Here is a 24,546-nt window from a genome sequence, read left to right as displayed (position 1 = left end):
AAAGTGAAATGGTACTAACTTTAACGTTATTTTACTAATTTCGTGAAAATAACGTTAAAAGCGGCGGATGGTTAATCATGCATCATGTGGTGACGTTGATAGCCGAAAGACACGGGGGTACATGCACTAGTTAGTCTCTGTCCCGATTGTTTGATGGTTATGTGTCTTAGGTCTAAGGTTTGATACAAAACTACAATCGAGCCGGGGGCCTCACTGGAAGCAGCCTCTCTATTCCTACGGGGTAGAAGTAATGTTGTCTACATCTACCCTCCTCATACCCTACCTTAGCTTCGCTATTGGTGGATTTACTGAGTATGATGATGATGATTTGTATCATGTGTACATCATATTTATATTTAGTTTTAGGTCATTTTAAATATACTAAAAAGTTTCACGGTTAACGCCCTTTAATGCTCTTCAATCTTTACTTTTCGTTTTATTTTATTTTCATTGGGCATTATACTAGAAACGTTTCTCCCTCTTCATGCCTCTATAATTTCCATGGAGGCGGTGTTGAGGCGTTTTCAAGCTCTTTCACGCCCCTATAATGTTCTGTTACGCATGACCTTAGAACATTGGCGAAGCTTCCCCCCCCCCCCCCAATTTTTCCGAAACCGGGGGGGGGGGGGGCGGAAACGTATATACCTAAAAATTTTCTATACGAAAGTACTATTCATAACACTACGCGCCGAAAAGTTCGGGGGGTCGAGCGCCCCCTCGGACGAAGCCCAAGCTGCGCCCCTGCCTTAGAAGGCAAATATATTGAAAAGGAAATAGTTATCTCTAAAAGATAGATACATTACGTGTTTATACATGTAACTTATAATAAAAGACTCCAAATAATGCCACATGGCATTCTCTCTTTCAAGCTCATAAATTTTATTTATATTTGTTTAATAAGTTTCTTTTAATATTAATATTAATTAATAACCAATACATAAATATAACTTATTTTTATTCTTATCTTTATCTAAAATTAATAAATAACTTTAATTTTCCAATTTAGATCCTTTGTTTTTTTATTTTTAACCCAAAGTTTTTCATCTTTTGCAATTTAATGCCAACTCTTTTTATTTCAATTTTGGTCCACCATACTTTTTATCTTTTTCCAAGTTTTTCGTTTCGTTCTAAATTTTGTGAGTTAACGCATCGCAACGTGCGTGTGGGGTTCAACATTTTTTCGTATATTTTTTTCCCGTTTGATTGGCCCGTTGCGTCACATCTATTTTTCTACGTTTGACAAGTTCGTCCAACACGAGGGTCCTAGATGGACTTAGTTATTTTTTCTATGTTTTACGTTTCGATTTAATTTCTCAGCAACAAGCGTGCGTGATTCAAAGATTTTACGTCTGTTTTTCGCTCGGCGTTATTTTTTTCCGTTTCTATTTAGTTTGTTTTTACAAGATTTTCCGGTGTTGGTGGTCGTTGACAATAGTATAGTATTGCTACTACTTAACACAATTTTATTACAACCGTTGCAACGCAGGAGCTTAATACTAGTATTTTTAATAATAAATTAATAACCTACATTTGGAGATGCTCTTGTAATTAAGGAATTCTAATTTCTTCCATTTTAACCATGTAACTTGTACACTTTATGAATTGATATTACATAAAATAAAACTAATATCAAGATATGTAAAAAAAGGCAAAGGCATATAAAAAAGAGAAGAAAAGGTGCACAAAAGTAAAGTTTTTATATTACCCACAAAGGGATTTAGAAAGCGAGTGCCTTTTGTATTAAAAGGGCTTTCCACTTTCTACATGTCATTAAGCAACTTATGTATTATTTGGTTAGTGTTATAAACTAATTAATGTATGTTCTCTCCACAGTTTAACAAGCCAACTCATGTAGCTACTTAAATCCCACAATTACTTTATAAAAACCAAAACATTCTATTAGATGGAATTTGTTTATGGTAAGTTGAATTATATTGATTTATAAATGCAAAAAACTTTCTACCTGCGTAATCTTTCATCAAATTTACAATTATAAAGGAATTGTTACAATTCAGATAATTTCCACGTCATCTATGGACAGAAAAAGATAGAAAGACCGTGGGGTGTGGAGATCGTCCCCCCACGTCTTCGGCTCGTCGCCCTCGTCCCACATCGCCCCCCTCCCCCTCGTCACATCGCAAACGGCGGAAATATGCCGGTGGAGACGAGCCTGCAAAGGTTTGTTCTCTCTTTCTCTCTCTTCAATTATATATTGGTTTTTTAATTAAAGTGGGTAGTTCTTCACACCCTTGGGTAGTCCCCAAAGGGATGATCCTCCACACAATGTGACGTGGCCCCTACGTGGCGGATAGTCCCAAAGCAGTGGCGGAGCTTGACCAAAAGTTTCGAGGGGGCGTAAAGTGATGGGACCCAAAAATTTGTTTCCAATCGTTTTGTTTCGAGTCGGGTCGGGTCGGCTATTCGATTAAGGTCGGGTCAAATAATAATAGTTCCAAATAAAACTAAAAAAATTCATTCATTCAAAGGAACCGTTCTTGCACGTTGAAAAACTAAATATTGAATAACAAACAAAAGACCAATGTATATATACACACACACACACATATAATGATACGAGATAAATGGAACCTGGACGAAGAATTACAACTCAGCCCGACGACCTTTAAGATTTTTGAATTCAGTTGTGATTTAGTTTATTGTGTGGTGGGTAATCTAGGGTTAAACAAATAAGAGTTAAAATATATTTACCAAACTACCCATCCTTTATGTACAAAGTGTATAAATATTTAGGATATACAATTAAGGAAAAATAATTGGGGGGGGGGGGATCCCATATAATTTTAAAATTTTCGGACAAAAAATCGGAACTTATACACTTCTAACAGAAACAATGGAGGGGGCGGGTGCATCTCCGGGCACCAACTATCCTCCGCCACTGTCCCAAAGGGACTACCCAAATCACACCCTATGGTCTAAGCTCTTGTTTTGTTTTTAACGGCTAATAGACTAACTGGTTGGGTTTTCACACCAAATATAGTGGTACACGAGAGAACCAGGTTCGAAACCAGGAGGCCCTCCATTTTGGGTTTGGAACATACTGACCCTCAATCTACCTGTGGATAGAACACTACAAAGAATAGATATCATAGGCATTTAATTCTCACTGCAGCCCGTTCTAGGAGGAAACAGAAACCACGTAACCATGGCTTATGTAAAACCCTGTGGCCTCACGTTGTTGTGTCCAGTGGGGCTCGAACCCGAATCTCTCAAGAAAAATCCGAGGCCGCCAACCACTTGAATCAAGGATCATTGGCTAGTAAGCTCTTGTGTTGGAGCAAATGACATTGGTGATAATTATGAGTGAGGTTGCGTAACCAAATTTCACATCACTGGTCTCAAGTTTAGCCAAACCTTATCAATGGCAACGAGTCCATACCTAAATAACTCAAAAATTCATAATTATTAATTTTTTTGAACGTCAATTTTTTTAATATCTGTCGTCTGTGTGATCTGAACGCAAGACCTCACCCTACCAAATCTAAATATTAAAAGGTTTTGTCTTTACCAATAAACCGCCACCCTATCAGTATAATTATTAATTTACATTACTGAATAACTCAATACGTGGGATATAAAGAAATTTAGTGGAAGTTGTTATTCTTACATATCATTTTCATAATTAATGGGTTATTAACTTATTAGAATTTTAAATAATCAAAATACTAAAACCGAAATTTTAATTTCTTTAAATGGCATGCAACTCAAATGCATTTATAATCGCACTCAATTTCCTTAATTTAATCGAAGAATTTAATATAATTTAGAAGCTAATCACCTTTATTTAAGAATTTGATTAAACGGCCAATATAAAAATGTTGTGAAACTAGGTTTAATCAGTTAATAAAACATGATTTCTTATCAAACAATCTGAATATATTACGCAGGTTAACGTACAATATTCTTTAACGTGCGATGGTACGATATGAAATTACGCATGTTATAAAATTGAAAACCCTAATCATGCATGTTGAAAAACCATAAATCACGCATGTTGAAAAATCATAATCACGCATGGTTATGATTTTTCAACATGCATGATTATGGTTTTTCAACATGTATGTGTAATTATGATTTTGTTTATGCGTGATTGAGGTTTTGAGTTTTATAATATGCGTAATTTCATATTGTACGTTAATACAACTCGACTTGACTTCCAACAGATACTTTTGTTATATTGAAAACTCTTTTTGTATTAAAAACACAACCACTCCACCAATATATTTTACATTACATCTATGTGATTTTAACAACATTGATATGAAACTAAACATAATTAAAAACAGATTTAATAGTATATTTTGTTTAATAGAATGCTTAGTATGTTTAAGATATTATCAATTAAAAAAATAATTAAAACATGTTATTGAAGGGTCATTATATACCTACACTCTTGCTTTATAATTCCATACCATTCAATATCATCAAACTGCCGTTCGACACGTACGTAAACAGTAAAGGACAGTTTGAAATTCAGCAGGCTATGATTTAATATACAGACCTGCAAACGGCTGTTCGACATAACCCGTTTGAAAAACTAGTGCGAGACCAGTTGGCAGTTGTAGGAACCAAAAAATCTTATAATCTCATTTTGCTTATTCTTTTTGCTTGCTGTACATAATTGTTTTTGCTTGCTTATCCCTTTATGCATGAGATTTCATCTTTCAAGAAAGGTTCTTTACGTATTTATATATTTGATTCCCCGTTCTTCTTTTTCATATTTCTTTAATACATATGAAAAAGAACAAATATAACATATTGTCAATTAGGGGATGCGTTAATTACATCGAGATATTTTATTAATATATTTTAAATTTTAAACACCACACATATAAGTTGGACCATATATTAATTAATAAACTTATGTTAAATCTTTGTCATTTGTGCGTGGCTTCCTCATGGTAGTTAAGACATGGAAATTAAATACTGGTATTGATATCCAAATAAAATTATCTAGAAGGTTAGTAAAAAGAGAGCTCACGTTCCATTTATTTTTAAAAGAAAAAGAAAAAGAAAAAGACTGAAGTTGGTTGATAGAAGAAAGAAAGATGGGGGTTATTTGTTAATAAAACCAAATGAGGGAATAAAAAAACTTAACCATATGTTTATTTGTTAATATATTTTTTATATATTAGTTATGATGTAATAACTAATAACTAGTTATATAAGACTCAAACTTTATACGTTTAGCGACTCTTGTCTCTTGTAATGACATGAGTTACTGTAGACTTGTAGTATACTAATATTGACAAAAGATCAAATACAAATACTCTTATCATACAAAATGTACGAATAGGGTAAAAATGTAAAAAAATACGATGTCATTTTCGTAATTATTTACTCGTAGATTAATTATCAAAATTATTCTACAAATGATCTTATAAGATAATTTTGATCTTGTACAGTAATTTTGTAAAATGTTCTTTTAAGGTAATTTTGATCGTGTAAAGTAATTTTGTAGAGTATCATAATTACTCTAAATTGATATTGTATGTTAATTTTGATCTTGTAAGGTAATTTGTATAGTATCATAATTACTCTACAAATGATTTTGTAGAGTAATTTTGAATTGTATGTTGTTTGATAAACTTGCAAAGTAATTTTGATACACTTGTAGAGTAATTTTGATGCAGAGTAATTTTGATACACTTGTAGAGTAATTTTGATAATTACCATACAAGATCAAAATTACTCTACAAGATTATTTTTAGAGTAATTTTGATAATTACCTTACGAGCAAATAATTACAAAAATGTCACCGCGTTTTTTTCTGGCTTTTTATGCCTTTCGCACGTGTTGTATGTAAACTTAACCTTACTAATATTACCTATATTAATAGGCACTTTATATCTATTTTAATTCAACTTTTTTATTTTATTTTATTATAATATGATATGTTAACGTTTCACATCAAACTAGATTTATTCCCTTTTTGGGCGTGGGCACGATTAGCAAAACATGCAGAATCCCCACATGCATGAACGAATGAGATACAATTCAATTCAATCATATATTTTGATATTCTTCTTATAAATTGAAATCATGAATATAACCATTTGACTTTTTTATTTTTAGTTTTTACTTTTTAGTAGTGTCAACCGATAGTTATGAATATATTTTGATATTCTTTTTTATTAACTATCTTGATTAAAATAGATAATTTGGTGATTTTCTCCACATATTAATTAGTTGGTATAAACATTGAAATAATTAACATATGGCTTCCAATGCTGATTCATGCACACGTAAGATCGATGTAAACTTACTAAAGCAACTCCAGGATTTCAAGAAACCCTTGTTAGACTAACAAAGATTAGCATATGTGTTGCAACTCGCAGTCCTTTATAGTTTTAGTTAACAACAAGCTCCAACACCAACTCGAGTTCATGAGGCATTTTTTTAGAAAAAGGAACATGTAAGAACCTTTTGTCCATTTACTATGTTATCTTACCAAATATACTAGTTTTACGTGATTAAGTTTTACTAAATATCATCCGTCATTCCAGCTTTGGTTGGATGGTAGAGGCTCTTACCTTTTGGAGAGAAGATTAGAGTTTAATTTCTAACAAAAGGTAGATTATGAATAATTTCGTGTAATTTAAGAATAAAATTATTATAACATCTGCTATTAAAAAAAAAAACTAAATATCATCCCAGACAAATATTCCATCCCGTGTATGAGAATATAAACTCACATAACCTATTTCGAAGTATTTCTTAAGTATCTAGTAGATGTCTATTGATAAGGACAATATGAAATATTGTGGAAGAAAATGAAACCTTTTATTATTATCACGTAATAATTATCTCGGAACAATAAAAGTGTCACATTTTGATATTTAGGGTGTTAGGGATTGAGATTGGGCCATTGGGGTAGTAAATCATTTACTAAAGCCAAGATTTAAATGTTTTTCAAATAATTTATTGACTTGTTGGCTCCAATAAGTTAATAAATCATTTTCAAATTCAATCTTAAACAAGTGTAAAAAGGAAGCACTAAAATACCGGCATTTATAAAGACTTGTGACTTACTCATAGCTCATGCTAAGTAGCTAACTCAAGAATGTAACTCATTTGGGTTAAGAAACTTTAGTTAGGTTAAAAGGATAAAGATTATGAAACAAATCCCGTCCTTAAGGTAATGGGTTATTAAAAGTTTAAAGCAAAGAAGATAATTATTTCTTTTATCGATTCCATAGTAGACATCTTAGATTTAAAGAAGAGATGCTTATCTTTGAATTTCATAATACTAATGCTTCTTGCTTTTGCTTTTTAGGTTATAGTTTTTCTTTTCCTCATTAATTTGTATAAATTATAAATCATGTATATGTGTATATCAAATTAAAGTCCACCTTTTAATGCTTTTTTTTTTCCATAATATTGGAATGTTGGGTCTTACTAAAACTAGAGGTCGAAAGCTATTCTTTTTTGGGAAACATGTCACACAACATAAAAAGTTGTGCTATTTTTTCTTTCTCATGATATTTCTTTTTCTTTTTTCTTTTTGACTATAAATTTGGATCAGTGACGTATCATTGGAGTATTATCGTAGTTGATCATATCCATCTCCACTTAAAATAATGTCTATATACCAATTCAGGTGGAAACGCAATAAATTTGAAAAATCCCCCTTATTTTTCAAATCAAGGGCAGTGTAGACGAATGTGAATAAGGGATGAGATATCTCAACTTAATTTTTGTTAAAGACAAACCACGAGTTGTTACCGGTTCATGCAATTTGTTGGTTGTTACATTTAATTTTTTAACGGTCGTATCTAATTTATTAGTTGTGAGTATGAGCTGATGAAAACAAATTATTAGAATCTTTGACAAAAGAAACATATTATAACTATGTAAATAAATTAATTTATAGGGTAAATATTCGTACTTCATGTTTGTATCGGATTATAACGGATACTCTTTAATTTTAATAATTACACTCACAGTCCTTTCTTTGTAAAAACCATTATACCTTACGCCCTTTGGTCTTAACTTGGTTAAAATTTTTAGTTAAGTATGGTATGTGTCTTGCATACGAGGGTAGACTAGTAATTTTACTAGTAATTTTACTAGTATATATATTTAAATATATTTAAACAAATAAACAACCCCTAATCTCTCTCTCCCTCTCTCTCAATTCCACCACCAGTCCCATCAAATCAGACCTCATCACCACTGTGACACCCGCACTAACCTCCGGCAAGCACCACCACAACCACCATCTATATACTTCATGAACACATTCAACCCAAACAGAAACAATTCTTTGACAACCAAATCCCAATCAATTTAAACCAAAATGCATACTACTTACCAGATTTACAAATAAAAAAAAATCATAAAACCAATCCTAAAAATCCACTAAGCTGCACTAAAGTGTTAAAACCATTTCAGCATTCGGCGAATCAAACAAATCGAACTCACAATATCGTTATGGTTTTCCCCTTTTGACTAAAATGATGACAAATCAAAATGATGACCTAACCATATCCGTCAACCACCGTCGAGCCCGATCGTATCAAAAGAGGCCGATGGATGCGAATATGGTGGTGGCTTCTGGCAGTGGTGGTTGAAAAGATGGCGGTGTTACCCATGGCTGCTTTCTGGAGGCTGGGGTGGTGGTTGTTGGATGGTGTTGGTGGTTGTCTGGAGATAATGTAGAAAGGTAGAGGAAATAGTATAGAAAAAGAACTGATTTTATATACGTTTTTCAATTTTTATTTTTTTTAGAAAATGTAGAAAGGGAGAGGAAAGAGCAAAGAGAAAGAACTAATTTTATATCATAAATATAGCTTTAAATAAAAGGATAAGGTAAATGACCGAAATACCTTCATGTGCCTTGCACAAGATCATATTTAACTGATAATTTTAACTGGGTTGGTGCTAAAGGACGTAGGTTGTAATGGTTTTTACAAATGGAGGATTGTGAGTGTAATTATTAAAGTTAAAGGGTATCCGTTGCAATTTGATACAAACATAAAGGACGAAAAGTGTAATTTACCCTAAATTACATTATAGTTTCCTTTAAAAAATATTTACACTTTTATGTGTGTTTTCTCTCATTTATTATAAATAAACAACAAGTTTTAGCTTAGTTGGTTGTACTCTTAGCTTTGGGTGATTTAAAAAAAAAATTGAATTATGTGGTTTTAAATGTTTATAAATTAGAAAATGAAGTACATTATTAATAAACTAAAATATATATAATCTATTATTTCTCTAATATTTGTTAGATCTAGATATGTAATTAATAATAAATAAAATGTAAAACATAGAATTATAAAATTCAACATATAACTTTATGTAATAGAAAATATTTATGTAATTATAACTAAATAAAATATGTCTACTTAATTGTAACTACCCAATAAATATTGCCAATGAGTGGAGTGGTTGGAGAAAGAATTAGTGTTCTTTGTGACTCAGGTTCGATTCCCACTCTACTCATTATTTTCTGCAGCATCCAAGTGAAGAGCAAATACGGGTGGTGCCAGTTCGACTTGGATGGGAGGCGAGATTTTACCGATTATTCCACTGTCGTGCCTTTGGATGGGTGGAGGTCGGGTTTCCACGCATCTGGGGATAGCCAAGGGGCTGGCGCTAGTCGAGTAGTCCACCTTGGCCACAACGCCCGGTGTCACGAAGAAATACAAGATGAGAGTAGCAGGACATTGTCATGTGCAGCTGTGAGCTGTGTGTGTCTGCCACTCAGCTCGCCTCCGCATCATTGTCTGTGTGACAACCCTCCAAATTACATGTATCCGTACGATTAATTAATGTTAATTAAAGTGCTTGATGACTGTGTTGAACTACTTAACTGCCTTCTGATTAATGTGTCATACTTACATGTGCTTGTTAACATACTAGTCTTGTGCAGAAAAATTTACTAAATAGTCCTGTATGCTTCCCTAAGTGTTGGGAATTAAAAGTGTTACAAAAAGATATATAAAAGACACTTTACGACATAACTTAGCACTTTAATGGAACAATATCAAACCGAACAACCGCACATTACCTGGAACACCAAAATAATGCTAGAAGCATTGTTTTTATTTTTCTAAGCTAGTCATGATCCCCGAACACCTCAACACATCATACAAAGTATCTAGTAACATATATCCCTAACTAAGTACTTAAAACCTAACTAATTAACATAACTAACCATTGCATCCTAACCAACCCCGGGGTGGACCCACCCCTTGATTTCTTTGATTTGTTTATTGGATTGTGTTGGATCATCAAGAGACACTAAGACCACTAGATAATACCATGTTGGGGGATTATAAGAAGGACCTTAAGTTTTGAACTAACATCTCACATCTTCACATCAACAACACACAAAAACTCTCTCCCTCTTCCTCTAGTTCGGCCGTGAGCCACCACCACCCTCATCATCATCATTCAATCACCTTCAACCATTTCAAGAGTATACAAAGGTGCTAGAGGTCGCATAAGGAAGCTAGGAGCTTTCGGATCATCAAGGACCTTCTCTATTTGCTATTAACCACCTCATTTCTACTCTTGATCTTCCTTAGCTTAAAAGCTAGTAGTAAGTCTCTTGAATCTTCATTTGCTTCATATTTAGAGTGGTTAATAGTTATTTTATGATGAGAATCCATGAACACTAAAGGATCATAAACAAAGTCTTGAATATAAAGTAACATGATGATGAAATAAGATGAAAACATGATGAAATGAAGTTGTTTGGTCATGTTGATGATTTCTTGATGTTTATTTGGTGATTACTAGCAATATGATGTTTGATCATCATATGAAGCTTGTTAAGTTATGATTAAAAACATGACTTAACAAGTTAGAGGTGATTATGTGTACATAAAATAATCATCTTCTTGTTAGAGCATGAACTTGGGAATAAAAGTGATTTTCTTAGAAAATAATAAACCTAGTGGACTAGTAAACTTGTAAACTCAAGACTTGTGTATGAGTTATTTTAGAAAACCAAGTTTAAAAGGCGGTTTTTGAAAAAGTATGATTCTTACATATACTTACACCATCCTTGAAATAAACTAAATATATGAATGCTAGTGAAACATGAAAATATTGTAAATTGATATTTTTGTAAAATAAGTTCACTAGTTGTGAACATCTAAAAACCCCGAGAGTAAGATTTTAACAAAAATAAACACACTTTGGAGGGTAACTAAACCCACTAAACACCCCACTAAGTTACTACGCGTTTTTACTAAAAACCAAGTTCATGTTATTATGTAAAGTGCATTGTTTTGCACTTGACTAGTATAATATTGTTTAGTAACTTGTTATTGATTGTTGAATGATTTTTGGAAAAGAAAATGATATGCTTATGAGCATGGACACCTCCATTTACAAAGGAAACTTTGGCGAAATTTTCTAAAAATTCCAACACTTAGAAAATATTTTTCTAAACAAGCGTTACAAGTATATTTTATAACTTGTGTTTCGAATATAAACTTCGCCATAATTTTTGGTAACAAAATACAAAGTGTCGGAGGTTGGTTTTTGTAAATAAAAATGGGTAAATATATATTTAGAATATATATCTTATATTAGAACACTTGTGTGGATACTTGCTTATTTTGTGAGATAGTTATATTATTTTAGGGTAAAATAATACAACTTAACAAAGTACCTTGACATTAGAATTGTGTCGTACGTGATAGAAGTAATGAGTAGATAAACTGTACATAGGATACGTGTTATGCATGAGAAACTGATTGTTATATGTACCTTATTAGGACGTGCTTGATTCCCGTTTATTAGAGTAACTAATCTAACCGAGCAAACCGAGGTGAGTTCACACACTTTCTAAGGCATGGGATTCCCGGTGGTTGGGAATGGGTTAAAGAATTAAAACGGAACTTACATATCCTCCTTGGGTAGTATATGTACCGCCATCCTCCATAGGTAGGATGGCAATATTAATCCTACGTATTCTCCTTGGGTAGAATACGTACGTTCGTCCTCCTTGGGTAGGACAACAACCTTAAAACTTACTAGACAAAACTCTATCATTAAGTCCCTCATTTTATATCGACTTAATCGCTGAGGCCAATGGCGAGCGGGTCATTAGTTAATAGCGCTATTAGGTTTAACAAACCTCACACCGTGCCAGTCGAACGGGCGTGTACTAATGGACTATGGCAAACTGTCAGTGATGATAGACACTGATGTAGGGCACAACTTATTTTCGTTAGTAGTCGATATGGTACGGTCTAGTAGTTCACATGGGGAAGCCCCCACTGATTATGGATATGGTTTGGGTAATAAAGAAGGAACTGGTTAATCATACTTTCAACTATGGGGCAACCCCCACGGCAATTAAGCCAACGAAAGACAAACCATGTTTTCGGAAACAACTTAAAACTAAATAACCAACCGTGAACTCATTCAACTTTGTTGTTGACTCGTTGTTACATGCCTTACAGGTCGTTAGAAGCTTATGGAGCTTGCACGAGGGGGAAGTCGTTGTGAGATATGGACTATTATGTCCCGTGCTTAATAAATAAACTTTATGAATTTATGGAACTTATGTTTTGGTCTTTAAACTTATGAACTATAAACTTATGTTTTGGACTTACGTTTTATGCTTCTGCTGTTAACTTAAAGTCGGTTACCTTCTTTAGGTCACCAATTATATTGTGGTTGGTTTTATTTACTTAATTACGTTGTTTAATATGATTGGTGGCTCGATCCCGGTCATGTCACGCCTCCAAGCGGTGATACTCCGTGTGGTGGATTTTGGGGGTGTGACAGATTGGTATCAGAGCCATTGGTTATAATGAACTTGGTTTTAAAAAGGGAAAAGCTTTTTGACAAAACCAGATTATAACCTGTATAGTGCTCAACGATCCACAACGACGCTTCGCTCCACGTGCAAGACTCGACACAATAGGTGGTATGATTTATGTTTATATTTTCGGTTAGATAGTTCACACTGTGCATTGGTTAACGTGATAACTGCTATTTGAACCTTGTGTACTTACTCTTTACTGTCGTCCCACACTTACGCACTTTCGCGACACTTTTCTCATTTACGTTGCTTCGTTGTGAAGGTCATGAACGGACGCGGAGGACGTATCAACCTAACTCAAGCCCAGTTGACGGCTTTGATCAATGAATGAGTTGCTGAGGCACTCGCAGCAGCTCCAGCAGGAGGTATAACCTGCTATTTCGACCTATCTTAGGACGTTTAGATCCTACCTTCGCAAACCAACCCTTGTGCTTAACCTTGTCTTTTATTCTCGCGCCACAGGTCAACATGCTCAACCTCCTGTGTGCATGTTCAAAACATTCATGGACTGCCGACCTAGTACTTTCAACGGCACAGAAGGAGCTGTAGGTCTTCTCCACTGGTTCGAGAAGCTTGAGTCTGTTTTTGAGATGTGTGAATGCCTTGAAGATCGTAGGGTAAAATTTGCTACTGGAACACTCGAAGGTGCTGCGTTAACCTGGTGGAAAGCACATGTTCAACTGCTTGGGCTGGCGGTTGCTAATGCCACCCCATGGAACGACTTCAAGGAACTGATCAAAGAAGAGTACTGTAGTTGTGATGACATCCACAAGCTAGAGATGGAATTTTTCAATCTGAAGATGACGGGGTCTGAAATCGAGGCTTACACAAAGAGGTCGAATGAACTAGCTATCTTGTGTCCCACTATGGTGGATCCTCCTATCAAGCGCATCGAGCTGTACCTTAAGGGTTTGGTGCCAGAAATTCAAAGCCACGTGACCTCAGCAAATCTTGGCACTATTCAGCAAATCATCCGGTTGGCTCATCATCTCACTAATCAGGCAGTTGAGCAGAACAGGCTGCCCAAGCGTATTAGCGCTACTACTACTGATGCTCCCAGTGATAATAAGCGCAAGTGGGATGGAAATTCGTGCAAGGGTTCTACTTCAGCTCAGTCTCAGTCCCAGCAGCGAAAGACAGATGATCACCAGAGTCCTGGTCAGCAATCTTCTGGTAGTCAAGGACAGGGTGGATACCGAGGGAACCACCCCAAGTGCAACCGGTGCAACAAGCATCATAGCGGGCAGTGCCAAAAGGGTTGCTGTCTGAGATGTTACAAGCTAGGTCATGAAGCCAAGGATTGCAGGAGCCCACGTCCTGTAAATCAGAATCGTCAATGTAACACCTCGAAATTTTGAGTCCAATAATGTATTGACACGTGTCTTGAGTTCCACGTGGCATTTAATAATTAATAAAGGACTAATGTTGACAAACCTTGAAAGTATGTAAATTCGAGGGTTATAAATGTCAATTAAGGGTAAGTATACTGTATAGTAACCCTAAACGATGCTAGTACCTTCAAACGAATAAATCATGGATCGTACGGAAGCGAAACGCGGAAGGAAGTGAGAGATTACAAGCTACAGGGGTTAACTGTGTCAACATGTTTAATCATACCTCTGAGTGACCCTTTGACGTACCCGAGGCTTTGTAACAGTAAAATACGCTCACTAGAATATACTATATAAATTCCGCGAAGTTCCGTTTTAAAACGAGAAAGTTATGATCAAATTCGTACGAGAAGGGTTAAAAGCGTCAACAATGAAAGTTAAGGCTTTCCGAATAATTAACAAAGATAACCGGGACTTAACAATGCGGGTAAATAACACGAGGCCCTTAGTTGTAAATAATCAAGGGCCAAATCGCAAAGTTACCCCTTCAAACCCGAAAGGTCAGGTTAATAATTACAGAAGATTTCGTTATTAATTACCAGATTCTAGTAATGATTACAAAAGATTTAAAATCTTTGAAAAACCAACCTCTCGCGGGCCGCGTTAAGTTTTGGGTTAAGTTGAGGCGGGCCGCGAGCCTTCTATTTGTACGCGTCTGATATTTGAACTCAGGCGGCCCGCGTACAAAGTGCATGGTTCTTCCATGCGGGCCGCGTGAGACGCCCAGATGTAGAAACTTTGGACTTGCATGTCTTTTGAACTTGTGAACGATCATTTAAGCAATAAGTGAGGCATGGGCACCCCCTACTCGACCCATAGCACTCTAGGCCACCTGCCCATCATCTATACTTAGTAGTAGTGTGTGTTGTAATGATCTAAAGGCATGTTGAGTACTATAAATAGGCATACTTGGTTCACTATTAGAACACACCTTAAAACTCAACTACTGATCATTCTTGGAGCTCTCAAGCTTTACTCTATCATTCTAAGTCTTACACCAAGTCTCTGTAAGTATGCCACACCTTCTATGGCTTTGTTTTTGCTTAGTTTAGCCTAAAAGTCAATCCGTCGTAACTAACGATTGACTTTGCGATAACTCACAAATGGTTCAGTGAATTGTCGAATCAAAAGTGGTTATGTGTTGGTATTTATGTGGGTAATAAACCTCTAAAAGGGTTCCCACTGATCACCACTCTAACTAGTTCAAATGTCGAGTCAAACGCATGCTTAAAAAGTCAACAGAAAGCCGTTTTTGTGAATCTTGCATAATCTGTAATGTATATGCTATGAAACCTGTTTTGATGATCATAAAACATGATATTAAGTATATAAACTTGTCGAAACTCGTTTGATTCGGCCATTTGATATATTGACCCGGTTCGGAGCCGAATGTCGCAAAAGTTTGACTTTTGCTTTGACTTCAGTTCTGACCCGTTTTAGTACAATGTAGATATGCTTTAGGACTCCCTTAGGACCAGGTAACGTGATGGTATCACCCTCTATGACCGGTTCGTCGTTTGTCCGAGTCTTTTACGCATTTCCGTTAATTACTTAAAAGTTGACCGTAACGCCCTTTTTAAAATAAAACGAGTATTTCGGACACGTGAAGGGACCATAACCTTGCTTACTAAATTCTAAGCATGTCCCTAAAGTTTCACGCCAATCCGAGGTCTAGAATGGGAGTTATGCTAAATAGCGCATTTATAAGAAACTTTTGTAATAAACGGCGCAATTAGCATAACGCCTACCTAAGCCAAGATTTTGTCACCAAAACTTTTACCCACTGTATTAAAATAATATTTTGGGATTTTTAAAGATTTTTAATTAATTTTAACCTGCTCATAACCTGCGGTTATGGCTACGGTTCGGTAAATACCGAATATGCCCTTTTCGGCCAAAACTTGAGTTCTACAAGGTCTTTTGACCCGATTCCAGTTGCTACTGATTTTAAATAATAAATAAGATATTTTAGACTTATCAAACTGATCGGGAAACTCAGGTTTCCTGTAGAACTCAGAAATCCCCTTTAAAAAGTCTTTAAAATGACCGGAAAACCCCTACGGGGCGTATAATGAACTAAAACTCGTTACGGGCATTATGGAAGGTATCCTACTGATACCACAACCTCTTTAAAGTATATTGACTTAGGAAAACAGTGTAGGACTCCTACGGTTACCCGTTGCGCCTATTGCGCGCACGGTTCGGCTTATGTAACTAGTTTACATAAATTAGCCGATACGGGTCAAACCATATCATTTTGACCCCAAAAATCCAGAGTGTGAATATTAAACCCATATAAAGCAAGTCTCCGAACTTGTTGGGTCAGAATCACATTCCATTCTCGGTTTTCGCCTTTCACGCGATTAAACCGTATCTATCCCTCAAAACTAACTGGTCTAGGCTACGGCTAATATAAAGACCCGTTAGGATTCTAATAGGTTGTTTTAAAACCTTCGTTCCAGAATAAGGAGCCCCAGTAAAAGATATCGGTGATTTAATTGATTAAGGAATATACATTGCAAAGGTAAATACTTTTAACTTATTTTCCCTTATACGGGCTTGGGTTACGGTATAAAATATACCGCTTGATTGAGCATTAAATCCTCCAGGCTGAGTGGGTATTAAATTTGATCGGCTCATTTAAACAGTCTTGTTACTTAAAAGCCTTTGGGGGGTTAATGACCATGTCCCGGATATCCTTGGCATCATTCGAAGAAATGGCCACGACCTTGACAGTCGGGTGTAGGCGTACACCAGGTATTATGTCTATATTATTAAAAGACGTAGCCGATGGTTTACCCACCTCGGTTTTACGCAAATGTGGTGTGTCTATTGATCTTTAACCCGGACTAGATCCGGGCTACTGAACGCATAGAAGGAACATGTAATTCGTTCACAAGATTATAATTTTAAATAATTCTCCCAAGTTAAACAAACATGTTTATGCCACGTGCATCCAAACCAATTTTCAATCATTTTACAAAATGAGTCAGTTGATTGTATTTACCAGTGTAAACTGACGTATTTTCCCAAAAAGATTAAGTGCAGGTACTACACGTAATTGGCTGGTAATAGCTCCCTAGCATCTAAAGAAGTCTCGCAAGCTTGATGTCTTATCTGTTGAACAATATTTTTATTTATTTTGATCCCTCCTGTGGATACTATTCAACTACTTGTGATACATTTGATATTACAGTAAATGGTTGAATTATATTTATCTTTATGCTTCCGCTGTGCATTTATATATTGTGGTTTGACTATATTGTTGCCAACTACGTCACGGTAATCCCCCACCGGGCCCACCGGTGATACACGTGGAAATCGGGGTGTGACAGTCAACAACAACAACAAGCTCCCCAGAACCACCAACAGCAGCAACAACAGGGCAATAAAGGATGCTTTCAGTGTGGCGCTGAAGGCCACTTTAAGAGGAACTGTCCTCAACTGAACCAGAATCAGAACAACAACAACCAAGGGAACAGAAACAACAATGGAGGCAACAACGGGGGTAACAATAATGGCAATGGCGCCCGAGGTCGTGCCTTCGTGATTGGTCAGGGTGATGCAAGGAACGACCCCAACGTGGTGATGGGTAAGTTTCTTCTGGACGACTTCTTTGTTACTGTTTTATTTGATTCGGGTGCCGATACTAGTTATGTGTCCTTAAAAGTTAGCCAAATGCTTAAGCGCACTCCAACACTATTGACCACCAAACACACAGTAGAAATGGCAAACGGTAAAAGTCTTGAAGCCGCACACATAGTTAGGGGCTGTAACCTCGTCCTAGCTGGTTAGACCTTCTCTATCGATCTTATTCCTATCGTTCTGGGTAGTTTCGACGTTGTTATTGGGATGGATTGGTTATCTCATCAGCAAGCGGAAATTCTTTGCAACGAGAAGATTGTCCGCATCCCTCGTTCTGGTAAAGAACCCCTCGTAATTCATGGCGACAAGAGTGGTGCTGTTGTGGGCATCATCTCATTCCTTAAGGCCCATAAGTGTTTGCGAAAGGGCCACACCGGTATCCTAGCCCTCGTTTCTGATACATCCTCGGAAGAAAGGAAGATAGAAGACATACCTATTGTACGTGATTTTCCTGAGGTATTTCCTGAGGAATTACCTGGTCTTTCGCCTCATCGTCAAGTCGAGTTTCAAATCGAGCTAGCTCCTGGAGCAGCGCCCATAGCTCGAGCACCTTATCGTCTAGCTCCATCAGAACTTGAAGAACTGTCCACGCAACTGCAAGAACTCTTGGAAAAGGGTTTCATACGTCCTAGCTCTTCGCCTTGGGGAGCTCCAGTGTTATTCGTAAAGAAGAAAGACGGTACCTTCAGAATGTGTATTGACTACCGCGAACTCAACAAGGTGACTGTGAAGAATCGTTATCCTCTCCCACGCATTGATGACTTATTCGACCAGTTGCAAGGGTTGAGTTTCTATTCCAAGATTGACCTAAGGTCAGGATACCATCAACTGAGAGTCCGAGATGAGGACGTCCCTAAAACAGCATTCAGGACTCGTTATGGGCATTACGAGTTTCTTGTTATGCCTTTCGGATTGACGAATGCACCTGCGGTCTTCATGGACCTCATGAACCGAGTGTGCAAACCTTACCTGGATAAATTTGTCATAGTCTTCATCGACGACATCCTGATCTATTCCATGATTCAGGAGGCACACGAGCAACACCTGAGGCTTATTCTAGAACTTCTTCGAAAAGAGCAGTTGTATGCCAAGTTTTCGAAATGTGACTTTTGGCTTCGCGAAGTCCACTTTCTAGGCCATGTGTAAACAAGGATGGGATTCATGTTGATCCATCTAAGGTTGACTCGATCAAGAACTGGCCTGCACCCCGTACACCAACAGAAATCCGCCAATTCTTGGGTTTGGCAGGATATTACAGAAGGTTTATCAAGGATTTCTCAAAGATTGTGCAACCTCTCACCTCCCTAACCCAGAAAGGGGTCACCTATCGTTGGGGTGATGCATAAGAATCTGCGTTTCAGCACTTAAAAAATAGACTTTTTAGCGCGCCTATTCTCTCATTGCCTGAAGGCACAGACAATTTTGTGGTTTATTGCGACGCTTCCATCCAAGGACTTGGTTGCGTGTTGATACAACGTGACAAGGTCATTGCCTATGCATCGCGCCAATTTAAAGTTCACGAAAGGAACTACACTACGCACGACTTGGAATTAGGAGCAGTTGTTTTAGCACTTAAGATATGGAGACATTACCTGTACGGTACCAAGTGCACCATTTACACCGATCACAGGAGTCTTGAGCATATCTTCAAGCAAAAGGAATTAAACATGCGACAACGCCGATGGGTCGAGCTCTTGAATGATTACGAATGTGCGATCAAGTACCATCTGGGCAAAGCCAATGTTGTGGCCGACGCCCTCAGTCAAAAGGATACTATACCTAAGCGTGTATGTGCGTTACATCTTACCATTCACTCTAGCCTTCCCACTCAAATTCGTGATGCTCAGGTTGAAGCATTGAAAGCCGAGATTATCAGGGCTGAGTCCTTACGAGGATCGAGGCAGCGGCTAGAACAAAAGGAAGACGGCGCCCACTATGTTAACGGGCGCATCTGGGTTCCACTTTATGGAGGCTTACGCGAGCTTGTGATGGATGAAGCACATAAGTCTCGTTATTCAGTACATCCTGGTTCGGATAAGATGTACCATGATCTCAAGACTACATACTGGTGGCCTAGCATGAAAGCCCACATAGCAACCTATGTTAGCAATGTTTGACTTGTGCGAGAGTCAAGACCGAATATCAGAAACCATCCGGCCTACTTCAACAACCAGAGATACCTAAATGGAAATGGGAGCAAATTTCCATGGATTTCGTTACTGGTCTGCCTAGATCTCAACGCGAAAATGATTCCATTTGGGTGATCGTGGACCGATTGACTAAGTCTGCACACTTCTTGGCTATCAAGGAAACCGACAAGTTTTCTACCCTAGCAGACATCTACCTAAAGGAAGTAGTATCAAGGCACGGAGTACCAACCTCCATCATCTCTGATCGTGACTCACGTTTTACATCAGAGTTGTGGCGAGCTATGCACAAGTCCTTTGGTTCTCGATTAGACATGAGCACGACATATCATCCACAGACGGATGGGCAATCTGAACGCACTATCGAAACTCTTGAAGACATGCTTAGGGCATGTGTAATTTATTTTGGTAATGGCTGGGAAAAACACCTCCCGTTAGTGGAGTTTTCGTATAACAATAGTTACCACACCAGTATCCAGGCCGTTCCGTTCGAGGCATTGTATGGACGGAAGTGCCGATCACCTCTCTGTTGGGCAGAAGTTGGTGACAGCCAAATCACTGGCCTAGAACTTGTAGTAGATACAACCAAGAGGATTGCTCAAATACAACAACGAATGGCGGCAGCTCGTGACCGTCAGAAAAGATATGCCGATAAGCGAAGGAAACCACTCGAATTCCAGGTTGGGGATCGAGTGCTACTCAAAGTCTCACCTTGGAAAGGTGTAGTTCGTTTTGGCAAACGAGGCAAACTCAACCCGCGCTATGTCAGACCGTTCGAAATCATTGAGAAAATTGGCAAGGTGGCCTACAAGCTAAATCTACCGGCAGAACTCAGCGGAGTTCACAATGTTTTCCATGTGTCGAATCTGAAAAAGTGTCTGTCAGTTGAGACCCTCATAGTTCCCTTAAAGGAGCTCACAATCGACGACCAGTTGCGATTCGTCGAAGAACCAGTTGAAATCTCAGACCGAGACGTTAAGATTCTCAAGCGTACCAGAATACCTCTTGTTCGAGTTCGTTGGAATTCCCGTCGTGGCCCAGAGTATACTTAGGAACGAGAAGACCAAATGAAACTCAAGTATCCCCAGCTGTTTAAGAAAAGTGCAACCACTGCTGAGGCTGAAGCTACTGCAGAATTTCGAGAAGAAATTCCAAACCAACGGGGGGATGATGTGACACCCCAGGAAAACCAGGAAACCGCACAACTTAACTAGCTTCCTCAGTAACCATGTGCTAAATTTTGGGACGAAATTCTCTTAACAGGGGGAGAATGTGACAACCCACCAAATTACATGTATCCGTATGATTAATTAATGTTAATTAAAGTGCTTGATGACTGTGTTGAACTACTTAACTGCCTTCTGATTACTGTGTCATACTTACATGTGCTTGTTAACATACTAGTCTTGTGCAGAAAAAGTTACTAAATAGTCCTGTATGCTTCTCTAAGTGTTGGGAATTAAAAGTGTTACAAAAAGATATATAAAAGACATTTTACGAAATAACTTAGCACTTTAATGGAACAGTATCAAACCGAACAACCGCACATTACCCGGAACACCAAAATAATGCTAGAAGCATTGTTTTTATTTTTCTAAGCTAGTCATGATCGCCGAACACCTCAACACATCATACAAAGTATCTAGTAACATATATCCCTAACTAAATACTTAAAACCTAACTAATTAACATAACTAACCATTGCATCCTAACCAACCCCCCCTCATTCTTACGGTTACAAGGGGTGGACCTACCCCTTGATTTCTTTGATTTGTTTATTGGATTGTGTTGGATCATCAAGAGACACTAAGACCACTAGATAATACCATGTTGGGGGATTATAAGAAGGACCTTAAGTTTTGAACTAACATCTCACATCTTCACATCAACAACACACAAAAACTCTCTCCCTCTTCCTCTAGTTCGGCTGTGAGCCACCACCACCCTCATCATCATCATTCGATCACCTTCAACCATTTCAAGAGTATACAAAGGTGCTAGAGGTCGCATAAGGAAGCTAGGAGCTTTCGGATCATCAAGGACCTTCTCTATTTGCTATTAACCACCTCATTTCTACTCTTGATCTTCCCTAGCTTAAAAGCTAGTAGTAAGTCTCTTGAATCTTCATTTGCTTCATATTTAGAGTGGTTAATAGTTATTTTATGATGAGAATCCATGAACACTAAAGGATCATAAACAAAGTCTTGAATATAAAGTAACATGATGATGAAATAAGATGAAAACATGATGAAATGAAGTTGTTTGGTCATGTTGATGATTTCTTGATGTTTATTTGGTGATTACTAGCAATATGATGTTTGATCATCATATGAAGCTTGTTAAGTTATGATTAAAAACATGACTTAACAAGTTAGAGGTGATTATGTGTACATAAAATAATCATCTTCTTGTTAGAGCATGAACTTGGGAATAAAAGTGATTTTCTTAGAAAATAATAAACCTAGTGGACTAGTAAACTTGTAAACTCAAGACTTGTGTATGAGTTATTTTAGAAAACCATGTTTAAAAGGTGGTTTTTGAAAAAGTATGATTCTTACATATACTTACACCATCCTTGAAATAAACTAAGTATATGGATGCTAGTGAAACATGAAAATATTGTAAATAGATATTTTTGTAAAATAAGTTCACTAGTTGTGAACATCTAAAAACCCCGAGAGTATGATTTTAACAAAAATAAACACACTTTGGAGGGTAACTAAACCCACTAAACACCCCACTAAGTTACTACGCGTTTTCACTAAAAACCAAGTTCATGTTATTATGTAAAGTGCATTGTTTTGCACTTGACTAGTGTAATATTGTTTAGTAACTTGTTATTGATTGTTGAATGATTTTTGGAAAAGAAAATGATATGCTTATGAGCATGGACACCTCCATTTACAATTGAAACTCTGGCGAAATTTTCTAAAAATTCCAACACTTAGAAAATATTTTTCTAAACAAGCGTTACAAGTATATTTTATAACTTGTGTTTCGAATATAAACTTTGCCATAATTTTTGGTAACAAAATACAAAGTGTCGGAGGTTGGTTTTTGTAAATAAAAATGGGTAAATATATATATTTAGAATATATATCTTATATTAGAACACTTGTGTGGATACTTGCTTATTTTGTGAGATAGTTATATTATTTTAGGGTAAAATAATACAACTTAACAAAGTACATTGACATTAGAATTGTGTCGTACGTGATAGAAGTAATGAGTAGATAAACCGTACGTAGGATACGTGTTATGCATGAGAAACTGATTGTTATATGTACTTTATTAGGACGTGCTTGATTCTCGTTTATTAGAGTAACTAATTTAACCGAGCAAACCGAGGTGAGTTCACACACTTTCTAAGGCATGGGATTCCCGGTGGTTGGGATTGGGTTAAAGAATTAAAACGGAACTTACATATCCTCCTTGGGTAGGATATGTACTGCCATCCTCCATAGGTAGGATGACAATATTAATCCTGCGTGTTCTCCTTGGGTAGAATACGTACGTTCGTCCTCCTTGGGTAGGACAACAACCTTAAAACTTACTAGACAAAACTCTATCATTAAGTCCCTCATTTTATATCGACTTAATCGCCGAGGCCAATGGCGAGCGGGTCATTCGTTAATAGCACTATTAGGTTTAACAAACCTCACACCGTGCCAGTCGGACGGGCGTGTACTAATGGACTATGGCAAACTGTCAGTGATGATAGACACTGATGTAGGGCACAACTTATTTTCGTTAGTAGTCGATATGGTACGGTCTAGTAGTTCACATGGGGAAGCCCCCACTGATTATGGATATGGTTTGGGTAATAAAGAAGGAACTGGTTAATCATACTTTCAACTATGGGGTAACCCCCACGACAATTAAGCCAACGAAAGACAAACCATGTTTTCGGAAACAACTTAAAACTAAACAACCAACCATGAACTCACTCAACTTTGTTGTTGACTCGTTGTTACATGCCTTACAGGTCGTTAGAAGCTTATGGAGCTTGCACAAGGAGGAAGTCGTTGTGAGATATGGACTATTATGTCCCGTGCTTAATAAATAAACTTTATGAATTTATGGAACTTATGTTTTGGTCTTTAAACTTATGAACTATGAACTTATGTTTTAGACTTATGTTTTATGCTTCCGCTGTTAACTTAAAGTCGGTTACCTTCTTTAGGTCACCAATTATATTGTGGTTGGTTTTATTTACTTAATTACGTTGTTCAATATGATTGGTGGCTCGATCCCGGTCATGTCACGCCTCCAAGCGGTGATACTCCGTGTGGTGGATTTTGGGGGTGTGACAGTCTGATCTTGATAATTGGATCAAGACAGGACACTGGTCGTTCTATAATGGGAGCTCACACTGTGAGTGACACGACCCAATACAACGAAGAGACGATCAAATTCAGAAAAATCGCCTTGGGCACATAAGACTAGGCCAACAGTGAGTACAGCCGGCCCAGGAGTGAATATATATTGCACCCATCTGGGTTAAGTAGCGAAGGGCCGAATACTCGCAAAATGGAGACGGTTAGGTTGTGGTATG

Source organism: Helianthus annuus, chromosome 13, assembly GCF_002127325.2.
Source record: "Helianthus annuus cultivar XRQ/B chromosome 13, HanXRQr2.0-SUNRISE, whole genome shotgun sequence".
Taxonomy (NCBI): domain Eukaryota; kingdom Viridiplantae; phylum Streptophyta; class Magnoliopsida; order Asterales; family Asteraceae; genus Helianthus; species Helianthus annuus.
Note: the sequence above shows the minus strand (reverse complement) of the source record.